We start from the raw sequence: 19682 nt of genomic DNA on the forward strand, positions 1-19682 counted from the left end.
AATGGCTCTGAGCACTATGGGACTTAACATCTGAGGTCATCAGTCCCCTAGAACTTAGAACTACCTAAACCTAACTAACCTACGGACATCACACACATCCATGCCCGAGGCAGGATTCGAACCTGCGACCGTAGCGGTCGCGCGGTTCCAGACTGAAGCGCCTAGAACCCCTCGGCCACTCCGGCCGGCATGCTTGTATTAAGTCAACGAACGTACATACTGTACTCAAGTGATAAAATTAACCCCTCAAGTGACGCAAAAGAATTACTAACATATTCTGCTCCTCTTTTCTTGAAGCAAAACGTTACAATCTCTTCATTTTGCTAAAAGATTTTGCTAATACTTGTTCTAAATTGTAACAAAGTACATCGTATTTGAAAGACACATTGTACTAGTTTTTACAGTTGTCGTGGTTTGTTTTAATATCTTATAACATGCAAAGAATTGGAAGTTACACTTGTTTTATGGTATTATATTACATGTAATTATCATGTGAGCAAAACTGCCCGTTTTACCACAAGCGTAAGATGTACATATGACACGCCATAGATTTCAAAATCATTGAAGTTATATGTTGTTCAAACTCTATTATAACGCTACTTATTAGTTTTATCTTGTCAGTTTTAGTTTCTGGTTCAAGAACTTGTTTTAATTGCTTTGTTTTATTCTTTTTAAGCATCCACTCGGATATCTGGTGAGTACAGTCGTCGAACTGTAGTGTAATATAATCTGTCGTAGATATTACAAATCTTATATACTCTGTAAATAAGTGCAGCTAGGGAAAAATATGTCCAGTAAGGGAAACAGTTGGTAAAGTACTTGATAACGTGTTACTCTTTAGGTGATCCTTTTTGCTGGTTGTGTTATATATATATATATATATTTGGAAAATCTAGTTGTCTGTAAGAGCTGACGATACTGATGATAATCACTACCACGAAATCTTTTAGATCATGAGCAATGTTTAATACAGATCTTCTCTCTCTCATTCTCTCTCTCTTTCTCTTTCTTTTTCTATTTCTCTCTCTCTCTCTCTCTCTCTCTCTCTATCTCTCTCTCTCTCTAGAGCGTCATTTTCTTATTTACTTCATAAGTATAAGATAAACAACATCGATCTTAGTAGTAGAGAAAAGTTGATACTTCTATTCACGAAATTTTACACCTTTAATTTTAAAGGATTAGGACAGATTACTGACAATGTCAGCCCTAAAATATATAATGAATCCAGCAGAGACAAGAAAGTAGGAGGTATAATTAGAATTAGTTGGCGAATTTATCCACATGGAATATCTCTTAACTTGAATCATTTCTAATACAACATTAACAAGCTGGTAAAGTACGAGTTTTTTTTCACTTGTATGTACCTTATTGACATAGATACTGATATGATAAGCTGACGATGTGATTCAATGATGATTATTTTAGTTGAAGTTGTTAGTAAGTGAGAAGCCTTTCCCGACTTGAACTCCTAAGGAATAGTGTCATTGTCATTGCGATGATCAGCAGTGCTTGTAAGTGGAGGAATACTTGTAATGAGGAGCGAGACTAACTGCTTCAGACCAGAGAATACGACACAGGATAATTCTGAGTTACACACCAGTATATGCCATTCGACGCAACATCTCCGAGAATTAGCAAAAGATCTCACTAGAATGTTGTCGTCCAACTAGAACAACAACAACTTTCACTAATTAGAAAAAGCATTGTATGGCTGATTCATAGATAACTTTAAAAAAATCGAACCACCTTGAGAAGAGAAAAACCAACGACATTGGCATATGCAGAGCCTTTTGTAATCCTGTTCGACGCAGCATAAACTTGTAAGAGTGTCTTTTGCTCTGAAGAGTTTGTGAGGCTGCAGCTAATTTGGAAAAGCCATTGGAAAGGAACGCCGACGAATCCATCTGATTCTGCTATGATTTAATCTAGATGAGTAGTGATGATTTTATGAGCAACCAATCTCATAATCACGAACTATATTATATTCCGGGCAATCATAGCAGTTGAAAGGGATGATGTTAGGAAGAAACTCCGCTAATAGTTGGTAATATTGTTGTTTATTAAAACACAACCGGTTTTGGGGCCTCAAGCCACATCATCAGGAGGAACACACATGGTAAAAACCGAATAACAGTGTCGCAGTTTACAGATATTAAAAGTAATAAAGAAATGTCTAAAATATGCTCAAAAAGTTAATAGATTATAAGCATACTCCTCGCACCTAGTGGAGAAGATCCCATCGCAACGAAAAACGCCCTTGTTTTAATGATTGCCACCCCAATTCACTTATCATGTCTGTGGCACTATGTCCCCTATTTCGCGATAATACGAAACGAGCTGCCCTTCTTTGTACTTTTTCGATGTCATCCGTCAGCCCCACCTGATGCGGATCCAACACCGTACAGCAGTACTCCAGAATAGGGCGGACAAGCGTAGTGTAAGCAGGACCTGTTACACCTTATAAGTGTTCTGACAATGAATTGCAGTCTTCGGTTTGCTGTACTCACAATATTATCTGTGTGATCGTTCCAATTTATGTTATTTGTAATTGTAATCCATAAGTATTTAGCTGAATTTAAAGCCTTCAGATTTGTGTGACTTATCGCGTAACCGAAATTTAGTTGATTTCTTTTTGTACTCATGTGAATAGCCTCACACTTTTCTTTAGTCAGTGTCAACTGCCACTTTTCGCGCCATACAGAGATCTTATCTAAATCATTTTGCAAGTCGTTTTGATCATCTGATGACTTTACAAGACCGTAAATGAGAGTATCATCTGCAAACAATCTAAGACTGCTATTGAGATTGTCTCCTATGTCGTTAATATAGGTCAGGAACAATAGAGGACCTATAACACTTCCCTAGGAAACGCCGGATATCACTTCTGTTTTACTCGATGACTTTCCGTCTATTACTACGAACTATGACCTTTCTGACAGGAAGTCACGAATCCAGTCACGCAACTGAGGCAATATTCCATAGTCACGCAGTTTGGTTAGAAGACGCTTATGAGGAACGGTGTCGAAAGCCTTCTGGAAATCTAAAAATATGGAATCAATTTGACATCCTCTGTCCACAGCACTCATTACTTCATGGGTATAAAGAGCTAATTGTGTTTCACAAGAAAGATATTTTCTGAATCCGTGCTGACTATCTGTCAATAAATCGTTTTCTTCGAGATAATTCATAATGTTTGAACACAGTATATGTTCCACACCCCTACTGCAAATCGACGTTAGTGATATGAGCGTGTAATTCTGTGGATTACTCGTATCTCCCTTTTTGGGTATTGTGTGACTTGAGCAATATTCCAGTCTTTAGGTGCGGATCTTTCTGTGAACGAACGGTTGCATATAATTGCTAAATATGGAGCTATTGTAACAGCATCCTCTGAAAGGAACCTGACTGGTTTGCTATCTGGACCGGAGGCCTTACCTTTGCTAGTGATTTGCTACACCGAGGAAATCTGCTTCTGTGTTTCTCATCTTGGCAGTTGTTCTTGATTGGAATTCAGGAATATTTACTTCGTCTTCTTTGGTGAAGGAGTTTCGGAAAATCGTGTTTAATAACTCTGCTTTAGTGGCACTGTCATCAGTGACTTCACCGCTGTTATCGGGCAGTGAAGGTATTGATTGTCTTCCTTTATGTATGACCAGAATCTCTTTGGTTTTTCTGCCAGATTCAGAGTTTCGTTTTGGAAATTATTATAAGCATCCCGCATTGAAGTACGCGCTATCTTTCGAGCTTCTGCAAAATTTTGCCAATATTGGGCATTTTGCGTTCTTTTAAATTTGGCATGCTTCTGCAACAGCGATCTGACCCGTTTTGTGTACCATCGAGGATCTGTACCATCACTTATTAATTTTTGTGGTATATACATCTCAATTTCCGTCGGTATTATCTCTTTGAAATCATTCCACATCTTTTCTACTGTTACATGATGAGAACGGAATGAGTGGAGATTGTCTTTTAAAATGGTGTTAAGAGCATTTTTATCAGCTTTTTTAAGTAAATGTACTTTGAGTTTCTTGTTGATGGTTCATGGTGTTACGGTATTCAACTGCTTTGTTGTCGCTAAGCCCTGTGACCGTCAGGATACTCCCTATTTGTCCAGGATTATTTGTTGCGAAGAGGTCATGTATACTTTCGCAACCATTTACGCTTCGAGTGGGCTCATGTACTAATTACAGAAAGCATTCAGTACAATTTCGGATGAAGTTTTATGCCTGCCGCCGGCTTTAAACGTATAATTTTTCCAGAATATCCAGGGTGGATTGAAGTCACCACCGACTATAATTGCATGATTGGGGTACCTATTTGAAAAGATAGTCAAGTTTTCTTGGAACTGTGCAGCAACTGTATCTTCTGAGTCGGGGAGTCTTTAAAACGATCCAATTAATAGTTTAGTCTGATCGTCAAGTATAACCTCTACCCGTAGGAACCATCTGCTTCAATTTCGCTACAAGTTAAACTACTTCTGACAGCAATAAATATTCCTCCACTAACTGTATTTAATCTGTCCTTTCGGAACACTGTTAGGTCGTTTGAAAAAATTTTGGCTGAACGTACTTCCGGCTTTAACCAACTTTCCGTACCTATAACTATTTGAGCTTCAGTGCTTTCTATTAGGGCTTGGATCTCTGTTTCTTTCCCAACACAGCTACGACAATTTACAACTACAATATCGATCGTTTCTACAACTACCTTACTGTGTTTTACCTGCCCCTTTTAGACGGACGCCCTTTCTGTGGTTTCCTGAGACCCTCAACCTAAAAAACCGCCCAGTCCATTCTACACAGCCCCCGCTACCGGTGTAGCCGCATCCTGGTGTAGTGGAGCTGACCTATCAAGCGGAACCTGGAAACCCACCACCCGATGGCGCAAGTCAAGGAATCTGCAGCCTACACGGTCACAGAACCGCCTGAGCCTCTGATTCAGACCCTCCACTCAGCTCTGCACCAAAGGACGACAGTCGGTTATACCGCAGATGCTGCATATAGTGAGCTCCGCCTTAATCTCCTAAGGAAGACTGGCAGTTTTTACCATTTCCGCTAGTCACCCGAAACCAGAGAGAATCTCCTTCGATCCAAAGCGACACACGTCATTGGTACCGACATGAGCCACCACCTGCAGTTGGCTGCACCATGGCAGCCATGTTCCTAAGGGGCCCCATTACTATATCGTCAATAGTGTGGCGAGCGAAAGGCAAAGAAGACGTGCTCCATTCTTTAAAATTTGCCTGCTAAAAAAAAAAAAAAAAAAAAATAATCGGTAAGACACCTCCACCTGATACATTCCACACAGTAATTTGCATAGTGCCGTGACTAATCATGTTAGCAGTGACAATTTTTTATCACCAATCCGGCCCCTTCTTAAAAACCTTTAGTGTCCGCTCACTATAAATTATTTCATTTTTTCTTTTTAGATGCAGGCAAATTTTAAAGAATGGAGCACGTTTTCTTTACCTTCTGCTCGCCAATGTATTGACAATATTCACTGAATAGTAAATTTTGACTGGGAGCGGTGGGTATGCCTATGATCTTTTAGCGTTTTGAGTATATTTTAGACATTCCTTTATAATTTTAACATTCATAAAATGTGACACTGAACTTTGTTTTTTACCATGTAGGTTGCACCTGATGATGCGCTTAGACTCCGAAACCAGTTATGTTTTAATAAACAACAATTTTACCGGCTGTTAACGGAGTTCTTCCTAACATAAAGTCTCATAATCGTTTAGTGTGAAAGCATCCTTACACAATGTGGAAGAACCAAATCTCTGTCTAACATCAACCTAGGTGATGTGCTGCTACGTCGTAACTCCATTATTAACAAAAAGTGACTGTTATCAGCATGTTATGCTGTAAGATGCCGACTTGAGCTTACGAACCTTTTGGACCGAACGAGAGGCATACCACTGTCTGGGAACTCTGGTACTTAATTGAATTTGTCATGTAGTGGATCGCATATCTAGAAAGGAAAGGGCCTCATAAGTGAGTTCTGGCTGCTGGTTCTTATCTAACTATTGAATTGAAAACATTCGTCGAGATTACCACCATTTAATTTACTCTTAGCGAGCACACACACAAAAAGGTATCACACATTAATGAGATTATTAGAAAGCAAAAACCGAAGGAAATACAAGCCATGAGCGTCGGGATAATTTAACTGATTCATGGATCTGCTTGGCAGGCCCCCAAGAAATGGATAAGGCAGAAGGGATAATAACCGCAACAGGTTGTCATCCTGAAGTACGTAATCGCCGTTTGGTGCGAAATTTTTTACAGAAGACATATTTGTACAGAAGACATATTCTGAGAAATTGTATACATGTTAATCTGTCGAAAACTTTTGATTAGAATTGAAGTAATATTCATTAGTTTTGCGAATTCACTCACGGTTTTATTTCTAAACCTATCATTTATGTACACTAAAATTAGCTCATTATTCCATCAAACTGCCTTCGAATGGTCTTCGAAAGGCTAACTCCTATTTTCCCAGAAAACACACTGTATCAATAAGCCTTGTAAAGATGTCTATTTTTCGCTTTTTCTTTCTACTACGTAGAGATATTTCATTTTCAAGCTTGTCACCAAGCGCAGTTTCTATCCTACAGGGTGGTCAGAAATAGGCTGAAGAGTTTGTAAAGATGTTGCAGAGTAGGTTGTGCTGAGAAATAATTGTTAAGAACGAAACTCCTAGTTAATTTGCATTGGAGTTAGCCAGTTAGACCGCTGCGCTCGCAAATTCAAGAGGCCCGCTAGAGACGGTGTTACCAAACGTGTATTTCTTGTTTGTTCCTTGGGACGGTAGTAGAGACTGAACCTACGCCAAAGGCTGAGCCGTATTGTTTCAGTAAGGTGAGCTTCAACAGCCTTAAAGTATTTTATAAAAAGCATATTAACCGTCAGCTGCTTATTTGTCCCATAGTCATCTACCGGTTTCGGTTCTGACCATCATCAGGATGTAGTGTACAATAGATTAGTTGAAAGCGTTCCATATTCCTTTGAAGCTGAACAATATCGAAACTATCCAGAGAAATTGTACAAACAAGTTGTCTTAGAATACTAACAATCATATCTTATGTCAAACAGACAGACATCACAGAAATGTGATGCCTGTCTGTTGGGATGCATCACTAGTGAAATTTTGAGAGTCGGACAACATATTACTTCCTTCCACATACGTCTTAACGACGAGAAAATTCGATAAACTAGAACCAAGACAAGGGTTTACCGACAATCATTCTTCCCATGCCAATTCGCAAATGGAAGAAGGACGGGGGGGATCAAGTACTAAAAGTATCCTCCGCCACATATCGTTCGGTAACTTGCGGAGAATTAATGCAGATGTAGATGTAGGACGCTTCTATTCTCTGTAAATGTGTGGTGTTGTATGATGGACAATCAGTTGACTCGGTCTGTTTTATTGCTGCATCATCTCACGGGTCCCGGTTATGTGGACTCTCATGGATACGAGCTTCCGGTATTATTGTGTTGTAAAAGGCTCCTTTGGCTACAAGGATAGGTATGTTTCCAGTACGACGGGGCCCAAGGACTTTCTGCTAGTCAGGGGACACAACCCCTAAATCTAACGTTCTCTGGAATATGGATCTGTAGAAATGAATAGCTTTCTTGCTCACCGAAGTTTCCGTATCTTACCCTTCTCACTGGTGCCTTTGGGATGGTTATAGGTGGAGTCTACAGTCAAGGGATTTACCCAGAAATTCTTCAGCGTACAAGTGGAACAGTGGATACCAAAATTTCGAGTTTGTCTCATGGCCTTAAGTTTTTAATCATCTTGAAGTTGAAGCTCTTTTATCTAGATTTGCTTACAAACAAATTTAGTGTTAGTGGGAGTACGCCTTGAGTGAAACACAATTGTTTCTTTTCGTCTATGTACCCAGATACGTTTCGTTGAAGTTTCAGCATCGTCAGTTTTCTTCCTGTTAAACAAGAAAAATGCTCTTTACTAGTTGTACGCATATAAATTTGGGTTTTTTAAAGGAAAGTAGTTACAAATTTGAAAAACAGACCAAGTTTTTTATATATACTTTGTCACCACATGGTATGGTTTTCCTGCTTTCCTATCTGTTGCATTACAGTTGTTTTTCTTTCACAGTCTTTCATCTGCAACCACACAGAACTAAAATATTTACCTCGAAATTTTACGAATGGGAATGTTATGGTTAGTCGTAACGTTAATTAGTTCTCTGTAGAAGACAGTGTGTATCTGTCTCTCTGTCTGTGAGTGTGTCTGGAATGTGTTTCACTTACTTTTTCTGTAGCCCCAACACCTTCACTGTGAAAACCTGCTTCCAGTGACTGTTTACAAAACACGAAAACAAGATTCAAAATCCCCGCCCAGAACACAGCCATTTGTTTAACTGTGCGCCAAGTTGATTTCGTAGTTTGTAAACATTGACAGTGAAAGATAAATAACGCAGTTTTTCACATTGAAGATAATGGGGAAACCAGAGAAAGTGAGTGAGGCACATTTCTCTCTCTGTCTCTATCTCTGTCTCTCTCTCTCTCTCTCTCTCTCGCTCTCTCTCTCTCTCTCTCTCTTTCTCTCTCTCTCTCTCTCTCTCTCTCTCTCTCTCTCTCTCTCTCTCACACACACACACACACACACAGACATTACAACTGTAATGCGGAACACAAGCAACCAGGAAAACCACAGCACAGGGTAACAGGGTGTAAACTGAAAACTTTGTTTCTTTAAATCTGTAACTACTTTCTTAAAAACGCAAATTTATAGAAATACAAGTTATGAAGATCATTGTCCCTATTTAAAAGAAAGAAAATAAAAGCGCACTGATGATGCTGAAACTTCAGCGAAACATGTCTGGGGAACAGAAGAAAAGAAAAAAAAAATGTGTTTTGCTCAAGGCTTTCACTTCCAAAAACAAATTCATGCGTAAATATTTAACTTCAAGGAAATGGAAAAGAGTGAATAAAATCATGAACAGAATCGACAATAATTTTATTACACGCCTCTCCTTCAAAACTGACATTGTACCAGGAAGGACGGCAAATAGCGAAGTGTTACTTATTGGCAAGAAAAACTGTCGAACACGCCCTGTAGCGAGGTAGGTCACGACATCACAGGCAGTTTGCTGTCTTGCGTTGTCTTGTTCAAGCACGTCATGGAGATCTGGAAGATATGGCAGAACCACTGGCCGTAACGCGTCTGAATTGTAACGACTGCCGTTCGCTCTCTGCAGACGCGCCAAGAGAAGCTGCAACGATGTCCGGCGAGCTGGCAGCCCATAGTGGCACAGACGCAGTCGCAGTGGTCGTGTGGATAATCATCCTGCTACAAACAAACCCAGTTTCTGAATAGAGGTAAAGTAGGAGGGAGTAGAGCCACGGGTGGGGTAAGCACTCACATAGAATTTTTGGTTATTCTCTTGAATTGATCACCAAGTGTCATGTTTGTACACACATCAAAAAACGTTTTGCATCACCCCGGCTCCCAGAACTCCTGAAGATAGACGTTGATTGTGGATATTGTATCACAGACACAGTTCCTTTGCTGGCCGCAGTGGCCATGCGGTTCTAGGCGCTACAGTCTGGAACCGCGCGACCGCTACGGTCGCAGGTTCGAATCCTGCCTCGGGCATGGAGGTGTGTGATGTCCTTAGGTTAGTTAGGTTTAAGTAGTTCTAAGTTCTAGGGGACTGATGACCAAAGAAGTTAAGTCCTATAGTGCTCAGAGCCATTCCATTCCACAGTTCCTTTGACTGTTCAGAGATGTCACTAAACCCGCCCAAAGATGTAAACAACCATGCATGAGTAGTGCCTCTTAGACGGAGGGGCTCCGACAGCCGATGTTCCAGTCATTCCACCAGGAAGGAGGTACACGGCTCGTGCTGTCAATAGTTCAACCATGTCTAGACGATCAATACCGCGGTTCGGTCTCGTCCGCTTTGTTACTTTGTGCCAGGAAGGGCTCTCAACAAGGGAAGTGACCAGGCGTCTCGGAGTGAACCAGAGTGACGTTGTTCGGACATGGAGGAGATACAGAGAGACATGCCTCTCCCAGGCCATCCAAGGGTTACTACTGCAGTGGATGACCGATACCTACGGATTATGGCTCGGAGGAACCTTGAGAGCAACGCCACCATATTGAATAATGCTTTTCGTGCAGTCACAGGGCGTGTTACAACTGTGCGCAACAGGCCCGACGTCCATGGCGAGGTCCATCTTTGCTACCACTACACCATGGTACAGATGCGCGCAACAACATGCCGAATGGACCGCCCAGGATTGGCATCACGTTCTCTGCATCGATGAGTCTCGCATATGCCTTCAACCAGACAATCGTCGGAGACGTGTTTGGAGCCAACCCGGTACGCCGAACGCCTTAGACACACTGTCCAGCGAGTGCAGTAAGGTGAAGGTTACCTGCTGTTTTGGGGTGGCATTATGTGGAGCCGACGTACGCCGTTGGTGATCATGGAAGGCGTCGTAATCGCTGTACTATACGTGAATGCCATCCTCCGACCGATAGTGCAACCATCTCGGCAGCATATTGGCGACGTATTCGTCTTCATGGACGACAATTCGCGCCACCATCGTGCACATCTTGTGAATAACTTCCTTCAGGAAAACGACATTGCTGGACTAGAGTGGCCAGCATGTTCTGCAGACATGAACCCTATCGAAAATGCTTGGAACAGATTGAAATGGGCTGTTTATGGACGACGTGACCCACCAACTACTCTGAGGAATCTGCGCCGAATCGCCGTTAAGGAGTGGAACAATCTGGACCAACGGTGCCTTGATGAACTTGTGGATAGTTCGCCACGATGAATACAGGCATGCATGAGTGCAAGAGGACGTGCTACTGGGTATTAGAGGTACTGGTGTGTACAGCAATCTGGACTACCACCTCTGAAGCTCTAGCTGTATGGTGGTACGCCATGCAATGTTTGGTTTTCAGGAGCAATAAAAAGGGCGGAAATAATGTTTATGTTGATCTCTGTTACAATTTTCTCTACTGGTTCCGGAACTCTCGGAACCTGGGTGATGCAAAACTTTTTTTGATGTGTGTATTATTGTAAATTATTGTTCGTCTAGGCAGGTCGTTCCACAGATGAGAAAATGAGATAAGTATGTCTTTACGATTTAGATGCATACATGTAAGTTTTCTGATGTTTTACTTGAACATTGTACAATGGAGGATTTGAAAAGAAGAATCAAAAATTACTCACTGACACTACTATCGCGTGGAAATAATACACTCCTGGAAATGGAAAAAAGAACACATTGACACCGGTGTGTCAGACCCACCATACTTGCTCCGGACACTGCGAGAGGGCTGTACAAGCAATGATCACACGCACGGCACAGCGGACACACCAGGAACCGCGGTGTTGGCCGTCGAATGGCGCTAGCTGCGCAGCATTTGTGCACCGCCGCCGTCAGTGTCAGCCAGTTTGCCGTGGCATACGGAGCTCCATCGCAGTCTTTAACACTGGTAGCATGCCGCGACAGCGTGGACGTGAACCGTATGTGCAGTTGACGGACTTCGAGCGAGGGCGTATAGTGGGCATGCGGGAGGCCGGGTGGACGTACCGCCGAATTGCTCAACACGTGGGGCGTGAGGTCTCCACAGTACATCGATGTTGTCGCCAGTGGTCGGCGGAAGGTGCACGTGCCCGTCGACCTGGGACCGGACCGCAGCGACGCACGGATGCGCGCCAAGACCGTAGGATCCTACGCAGTGCCGTAGGGGACCGCACCGCCACTTCCCAGCAAATTAGGGACACTGTTGCTCCTGGGGTATCGGCGAGGACCATTCGCAACCGTCTCCATGAAGCTGGGCTACGGTCCCGCACACCGTTAGGCCGTCTTCTGCTCACGCCCCAACATCGTGGAGCCTGCCTCCAGTGGTGTCGCGACAGGCGTGAATGGAGGGACGAATGGAGACGTGTCGTCTTCAGCGATGAGAGTCGCTTATGCCTTGGTGCCAATGATGGTCGTATGCGTGTTTGGCGCCGTGCAGGTGAGCGCCACAATCAGGACTGCATACGACCGAGGCACACAGGGCCAACACCCGGCATCATGGCGTGGGGAGCGATCTCCTACACTGGCCGTACACCACTGGTGATCGTTGAGGGGACACTGAATAGTGCACGGTACATCCAAACCGTCATCGAATCCATCGTCTACCATTCCTAGACCGGCAAGGGAACTTGCTGTTCCAACAGGACAATGCACGTCCGCATGTATCCCGTGCCACCCAACGTGCTCTAGAAGGTGTAAGTCAACTACCCTGGCCAGCAAGATCTCCGGATCTGTCCCCCATTGAGCATGTTTGGGACTGGATGAAGCGTCGTCTCACGCGGTCTGCACGTCCAGCACGAACGCTGGTCCAACTGAGGCGCCAGGTGGAAATGGCATGGCAAGCCGTTCCACAGGACTACATCCAGCACCTCTACGATCGTCTCCATGGGAGAATAGCAGCCTGCATTGCTGCGAAAGGTGGATATACACTGTACTAGTGCCGACATTGTGCATGCTCTGTTGCCTGTGTCTATGTGCCTGTGGTTCTGTCAGTGTGATCATGTGATGTATCTGACCCCAGGAATGTGTCAATAAAGTTTCCCCTTCCTGGGACAATGAATTCACGGTGTTCTTATTTCAATTTCCAGGAGTGTAGTTCCAGTTGGTCCCCAAAATAAATACGACGAATTTTTCAGAAAAGGCGAAATGGGGCAAATTCCGGCAAATGTATTATGGTAAATCCCCGTTGCTGTAACAATATGGCGACAATTCTTCAATGATAACCCCCCTCACTTTATAACATTCAACCCACAATGCGTGAGATTATCTCATGTGAAGATATAATTCCGCTGCTTAAAGTAACGATTAAAAGGAAACTTTCTCGTAAAGCATTGAAACGTCGACACGCAATAAGAAATGATGCAAGAGGATCAAATGAGAAAAGAAAAGCTTGTTATTGAGAAGGAAAGTAGTGCCGACAAAAGAAAAGAGTGCGGTATAGAAACGAAACGGGGCAAGCTAGATTTCACTATATCGAAGCCAGAAAAAGGAAGAAAACATGTCAGAGTCAGGTTCAGACTTCTTAGTTCATTACAGTAGCTCAGATATAACTACTGACTTTCTGTTTGGCAAAGAAACATACGAAGTAGGGAAACAAGAACCTAGAACTCAGGTTTCCTATCACTCAGTGACTTTACTGTAGTAAAATTCCAGGGAAAAACCGAAAATTCATTCCAATCCCTTATAGCCAAGGTAATTTCAGCGTACCAAGAAGAGGGCTATGAAGGAATGTTTTACAAAAGCTTCCAGGAGCCCACAAATTTACTGAGACAAAGGGATGAGCGCAGCATAGTCCAATAAAGCAATAACTTTTGCATAGCACCTAACAAAGTACAGTATTTACTAGATACCTAGGTGACTTAGTACTGAACATGGGACAAAGGCCCGCACTGCAGAGCTTTACCGCATTATGTGAGCGTAAACTGCGGAATTTTTTTTCCTACTCAGTATATTTCTCTCTAATTAATAGTCAGATAGAGCTGGTATTTGGATGGATCACGGCTAACAGCGCACTCTACGACTTCACTTAGAAATCGCAGGAAAATCTACACCTCATTGACCTCCACATTCTGAAAACTGAAAATTGCAGGGCTTTACCCCAAGTCCCGGAAGTGACGTGGTTCTACGATTCTGCTCGGGCAAGCGAATGATATTTGTATAAAGTAAGAGACGATCGGTAGCGAAATTGAAACAACTGTGAAAATCCGAGGAAGTTTTGCACAGATGTGTTGGATAGTGTCTCTAGTATGCCCATCGATGACGGCACATTGCTCTTGCAATTCTCAGTGCACAGTGAAGGCGTACAGATGCCTAGAAAATAGTGTCTATCGCCAAGTATGAGGGCCTGATGAGAGATTTCGCCTATTGTCACGCAGCCCATATGATGTAACTGTCACGCGTTTCGTTCTTCACAACAACTCTCGACCGCACTCAGCAGGGGCAACGAATACGAATATGAATATCTCTGCTCACGTGAAGCGCTGGCTATGAAGACAACATTTTGGCACAGACAACGAGCTGTAGACGAGCTTCGAGGCTTTGCGGAAACCTCAGGCGGCTAGCTTCTCTGACGAAGGTATTGGAAAGTTTGTACAATGTTACGACATTGTCTAAGTCGGAGCGGCGGCTACCTGGAGAAGCAGCTGTAAGGTGTAGCTTACTATTACAAATAAAACAGTTTTGATTTTTACAGCGGCTTCCATTTCGCGACCGATCGGAATTTACTTCCCCAATAGCCCTCATATATACAGTATATGCGTTGTCTGCTCTTTTGGACATGACCAAAAGAACAGACACCATTTTTGATCAAACAGCCACTATAAATTAAGACACAAACGAATTACAGGCATTGGCGAGACAAGCGAGACGCCCAGTGATCTCTTCAGTTCAGATGCACGCCAGATTCTAACTCTTTTGGGAATCCGTGAAATGGCGCCAGTAATGAGGATAATGGGCAAGGGGCACTGCATTAGTAGTGTGTGGATAAGTTGAAAGTTTGGTTCTGATGGGAAACGTGCTATGGTTGTCCCTGCAGATGCAAGGAACATTGTGTCCGGATCGTTGAGTGGTCAGACCATCTGACTAGTGAGCACGAGATACGGGTTCGAATCCCAGTCCAGCACAAATTTTCAACTTTCCCCATTGATTTCAAACAACGCTCGCTGGTGCGCAATATCTGTAATTCCTTTGTGTCTTAATGATATGAATGTCCACTCGGGCGCTAGTCGTACTGAGCCGCTGATGTGTTGAATAGCGTTGAGTAGACGCGCAGACCACTTCTGGAGCCGTCCGTTTCACATTCGTATGAATGTCGTTGGATTCCGACCAACGCGAGCAGCAACACCACGGAAGCATAATTCGCGTTATCTATTGGTTAGGATCTTGCAGCTGTAGAATTCTGATACGTATTGGTATACTTTTCTGTTTTTAATACGAGGAATGGCAAGACCTGTCTCCAAACGACCAACATTCGAATGCCATTATTGAATGAGAAACACTCTGCATAACCCTTCTTAAATACAGTACGATAGTTTGACGTTTGTTGCACGTCGACTTCGTGGTATGTCGTTTAAATTTCTGGGCGTAACGTTGTAAAAGCGATATGAAATGGAACGGACGTCTGAGGATTGTGGTAGAAAAGGTTCATTGGGAGAATTTTGTGATAGTGTGGTTCATCTGCGAAGGAAACCACATATAGGGCGTTATTGGAACCTATTCTTGAATGCTACTCGAGTATTTTGGGTCCGCACCAGGTCGGATTACAGGAAGACATCGATGTAGTTCAGAGGCGGGCTGCAGACGGGAGGCGGTGGGTTCGAACAACACGCAGATAGTACGGAGATAGTTCGGGAACTCAAATGGGAATTGTTCTGGCGTAACCGTTGCTTCAGAACATAGCGAGTGGGCAACCGCGATTTGTTCCTGAGAACCTCTCAAGACTGCCACCCATGGATTGAGGAAAGCTTTTCCACAGCAGCTGGACAGTGAACACGTATTGACCCGGTGTATGCTTCTTTACGTGAGAGCTTTCAGCCCACTTCTCTGCATGAAATACATGTCATTTAATATATACAGAAACTTGAAGCCATAAGTACACCTGTCGTGTTACATTGCGTCTCTTCTGGCAGACCATGCTCTCCGTGTGATTAAGCTTTGCAAGATGAATTCGTTGAGCTCTGCTAGACATAACACACGCCGTAGCACAGAGATAATGCGGAGCGAACTGGGTAGTGTTGCCTGTTAGAACCAGAACACTTTGGAAGAAAATAGAAGAATGGCAAGCCGCGCGCTGGAGCACTTATTCACAAATCAGCGCTGATTGCCGAAGTGTTTCGGGTTTCCTGTTTCAGTCACGACAGGAGGATTACTTTTAGTAATAATGTTTAGTTTACTGAATTTAGTAACAAATGATGTAAATACTAAGTTTTTGCAACAAAATTACAAGTTGCTAAATGCCATAAAATAAAATGTCTATGATTATCATATTCTGTTATGATTAAACAAAGTAATTTTTAAGAAAGGAGCAAATTTGTAAATCATTATTTGTAATCTGAGACCTTTTCGTTAATACTGTAGTATAAAAGACATTTTCCATAGTTTTTATTTTAAGTAATTTATTTCTCCAGAATTTTTTTTTTTGTAAAGTCAAGACATTCAAAAAAATGTTCAAATGTGTGTAAAATCTTACGGGACTTAACTGCTGAGGTCATCAGTCCCTAAGCTTACACTCTACTTAACCTAACTTATCCTAAGGACAAACACACCCATGCCCGAAGGAGGACACGAACCTCCGCCGGGATCAGCCGCACAGTCCATGACTGCAGCGCCTTAGACCGGTCAAGACAATATTTATGTCTCCACATAATAATGATTTACCGACTTGTCTATGTTTTCCTAAACATTTCCGTTTCATTGTTCATTGTTACTCTGAGACGTACTTTGAATAAAACTTTTCTTGGTGTGCTACTTGGAGTGAGAGAGAGAGAGAATCGGTCAAAAATTGTACGATGATGTCTACGAATGCTCTTGGAGCAAGGCGAAAATAATTTTTTCAGTAAACAGGAAATGTTTTCAAATCAAAAGATAATTTTCTATTTAAAAATTCACATTCCCCGATGTAACGACATTAACGTAATTTAATATCCTCCACTGTACTGTACAAATTTTTGAAGCTTTTAACTCTCTAAATCTCTCTCTGTCTCTATGTATCTCTCTCTCTCTCTCTACCTGCCCCTCTCTTCCTCTCTCTCTCACTGTGTTTCTGTCTCTCTTTCTCTCTGTTTCTCCCGCTCTACAACTTTCTCACTCTCTTTCTAAACTTCTTTCTTCCTCTTTCTTATCCTCTCTATGGATTTCATAACGTTTTACAACCCGCCAAAACACAGTAAACGGCTCTTAGACAACCTTAATTCAGTTTCGAGATATCTTTCAATTACAATAATTTTGAATCATCTTCGAATTAAAAGTTACGATGTTAATCATATTTCCACCAGATACTACGCTATTGTAGGTTTGAAATTTATTTATTCCATTATGAGTTCTTTGAAGAGTTTTTTACGCGGGAAAAGTCACACGCTTCTAGTGAAACGTGTTCTAGTGTGTGAGTCGTACACGGCAGAAAACATTTCTAATTCTCTGAGACGGTTCGCTGTCGACGCATTTGAATAAGAGTAAATGAAGTTATCATTAATAGTAAGGAACTACAGGAATGCCTGAAGATCAAAAGAGTTTGCTGTGAAGATTGGCAGCTCGTATTTTACATAAATAAATTTTTACTAACCCACAAACGGAGGAATATCATCAGTATAGCTAGATTTCACAACTGGAAATCATTAAGTGAAAACAGCCACAAGTGTCAGACGTTTGGAATAACTGAAGGTGCAACTACCATCTATAGCTAGCGATGCGGATGGCAGATGACAAACTCAGATTTATTGGAACAATGGTAACGAAGTGTAATCCACTAGGGTAGGAGACTATTTTTTAAGGTGTAATTCACTAACGTAAGAGATTTTTTTTTGGGTCATCAGCCTTCTGACTGGTTCGATGCGAATGGTTTTAGAAATTCCTAAGGAATGTTTGTTCGCAAGTCTCGAAAGCTCTATTAAACTCTAATGCTGGATCCTCTGTGTCTTCCATATCAACTCCCATTTCTCCTTCTGCTCTTCCCTCGCAGAGGCCTTCAGTGTACTCTTTCCACCTATCCGCTCTCTATTCTGTGATTAACAGTGCAATTCCCACTGCACTCTCAATGTTGACGCCATAGCTTTTAATTTCACCAAAGTATGGTTTAACTTTTCCATACTCTGAATCAGTCCTTCTGACGACCAGTTCTTTTTAGACATCTTCACATTTATTCTGCAGCCATTTCGCCTTGACTGCCCTGAACTTCCTATTTCATTCATTCGTAAGTTACTTATATTTCTGTACTCCTGACTGTCCCTGAACTGTTTTGTATTTCTTTCACTCGTCCATAAACTGAAGTATTTCTCCTGTTATCCAATGGGTCTGTGCGATTACCTTCCTTGCATCTACGTTTGTCAGTCCAATTTCTGTGATTGCCCATTTTAGGAACGTCTATTCCTTCTCAACTAAACTTCTTACTGTGGTATTCATTATCGCAGTATGTATGGCCTCAGAGAACATCAAACGCGTCTCATTACTCCTCAGTACATCAGTATTCCACTTCATCCCACACTATACTTCCGGACAAGTCTCTTTAATGTCGGCCTACTCTTCATCGTTAATAAATTATGATCCAAGTCTATATCTACTTCTGAATACGTCTTACAATCCAATATCTGATGTCGGAATCTCTGTCTGACCGTGATGTAATCCAGAAGGGTTCTTCCCGTACTTTCAGGTCTTTTCCAAACATATCTCCTCCTCTTGTGAGTTTTAAAAAATGTATTCGCTATTACTAGCAGAAATGTATTGAAGAAAACTATTAGTGTTTCTCCTCTCTCGTTACTACTACCAAGCCCACATTTTGAGCTAACTCTTTCTTCCGTTCCTTCCCCTCTACCGTGTTCCAATCTCCCATGGCTATTAGATTATCAAGTCCTTTTACAAAGTAAATTACCCGTTAAATTTCCTGATATAGCCGGCCGAAGTGGCCGTGCGGTTAAAGGCGTTGCAGTCTGGAACCGCAAGACCACTACGGTCGCAGATTCGAATCCTGCCTCGGGCATGGATGTTTGTGATGTCCTTAGGTTAGTTAGGTTTAACTAGTTCTAAGTTCTAGGGGACTAATGACCTCAGCAGTTGAGTCCCATAGTGCTCAAAGCCATTTGAACCATTTTTTTCCTGATATAGTTGCTCTATATATCTTCATTTACTGCTTTTCAAGTCGGCATATGTACTTGTTGTTGGAGCTGGTTTTCTGTTGAGCCTGATGAGAATAATCCTATAACTGAACTGTTCGCATAGCGAATCCTTGTACAGTTATATCATTTTATTCTGTTGTTGATGTTGTCCTATAACAGTATAACCAGAAATCCTTATGTTCTTCCATTTTACTGCACTGACCATCATTGTATCGACGAGGGCTGACTTAAAAATAATCCCTCCATCTTCGTACACTTCAACAGTTGGTTGCATTGCTGTGCGGCAGGTTCTGGCTTGTTCCGTAGCCTCTTCTCTACAGCTCCAGTTGGCGGGAAGCCTTAGCGTCGAACGGCTGTGTTGTTGCAGTGTAAAGTGTGGAACCCTGCGCAGGCGGTCGGTCAATGTGATTTAAGCAACGTGCAGTCATTGAATTCTTGACAGCAGAAGGTGTCACCCCAAAGGAGATTCATCAAAGAACGAAAGCAGTTTATGGTGATAGCGTTCATGTGAGTCCCGTGAGTCGCTGGGCGAGTAATTTTAAAGATGTTGAGGCGGTAACACCTGACCTGCGTGAGAAACAAAGATATGGACGTCCTTTGACAGCAACCACCGAGTTTCACAAGCAAAATGATGACAGATTGCTTCAGGACGATCGTCGTGTGATTCAGAGAGAACCTGCAAGAACAATTGGCGTTTCACAAGCACGTGTGGGTCACATTAGGCTATTGGGAGATGTGTGCACGACGGGAACCCCAGATGCTGACTCCTGAAGTGAAAGCGCAC

The sequence above is a fragment of the Schistocerca serialis genome, chromosome 1 (genome assembly GCF_023864345.2).
Source record: "Schistocerca serialis cubense isolate TAMUIC-IGC-003099 chromosome 1, iqSchSeri2.2, whole genome shotgun sequence".
Classification (NCBI taxonomy): Eukaryota; Metazoa; Arthropoda; class Insecta; order Orthoptera; family Acrididae; genus Schistocerca; species Schistocerca serialis.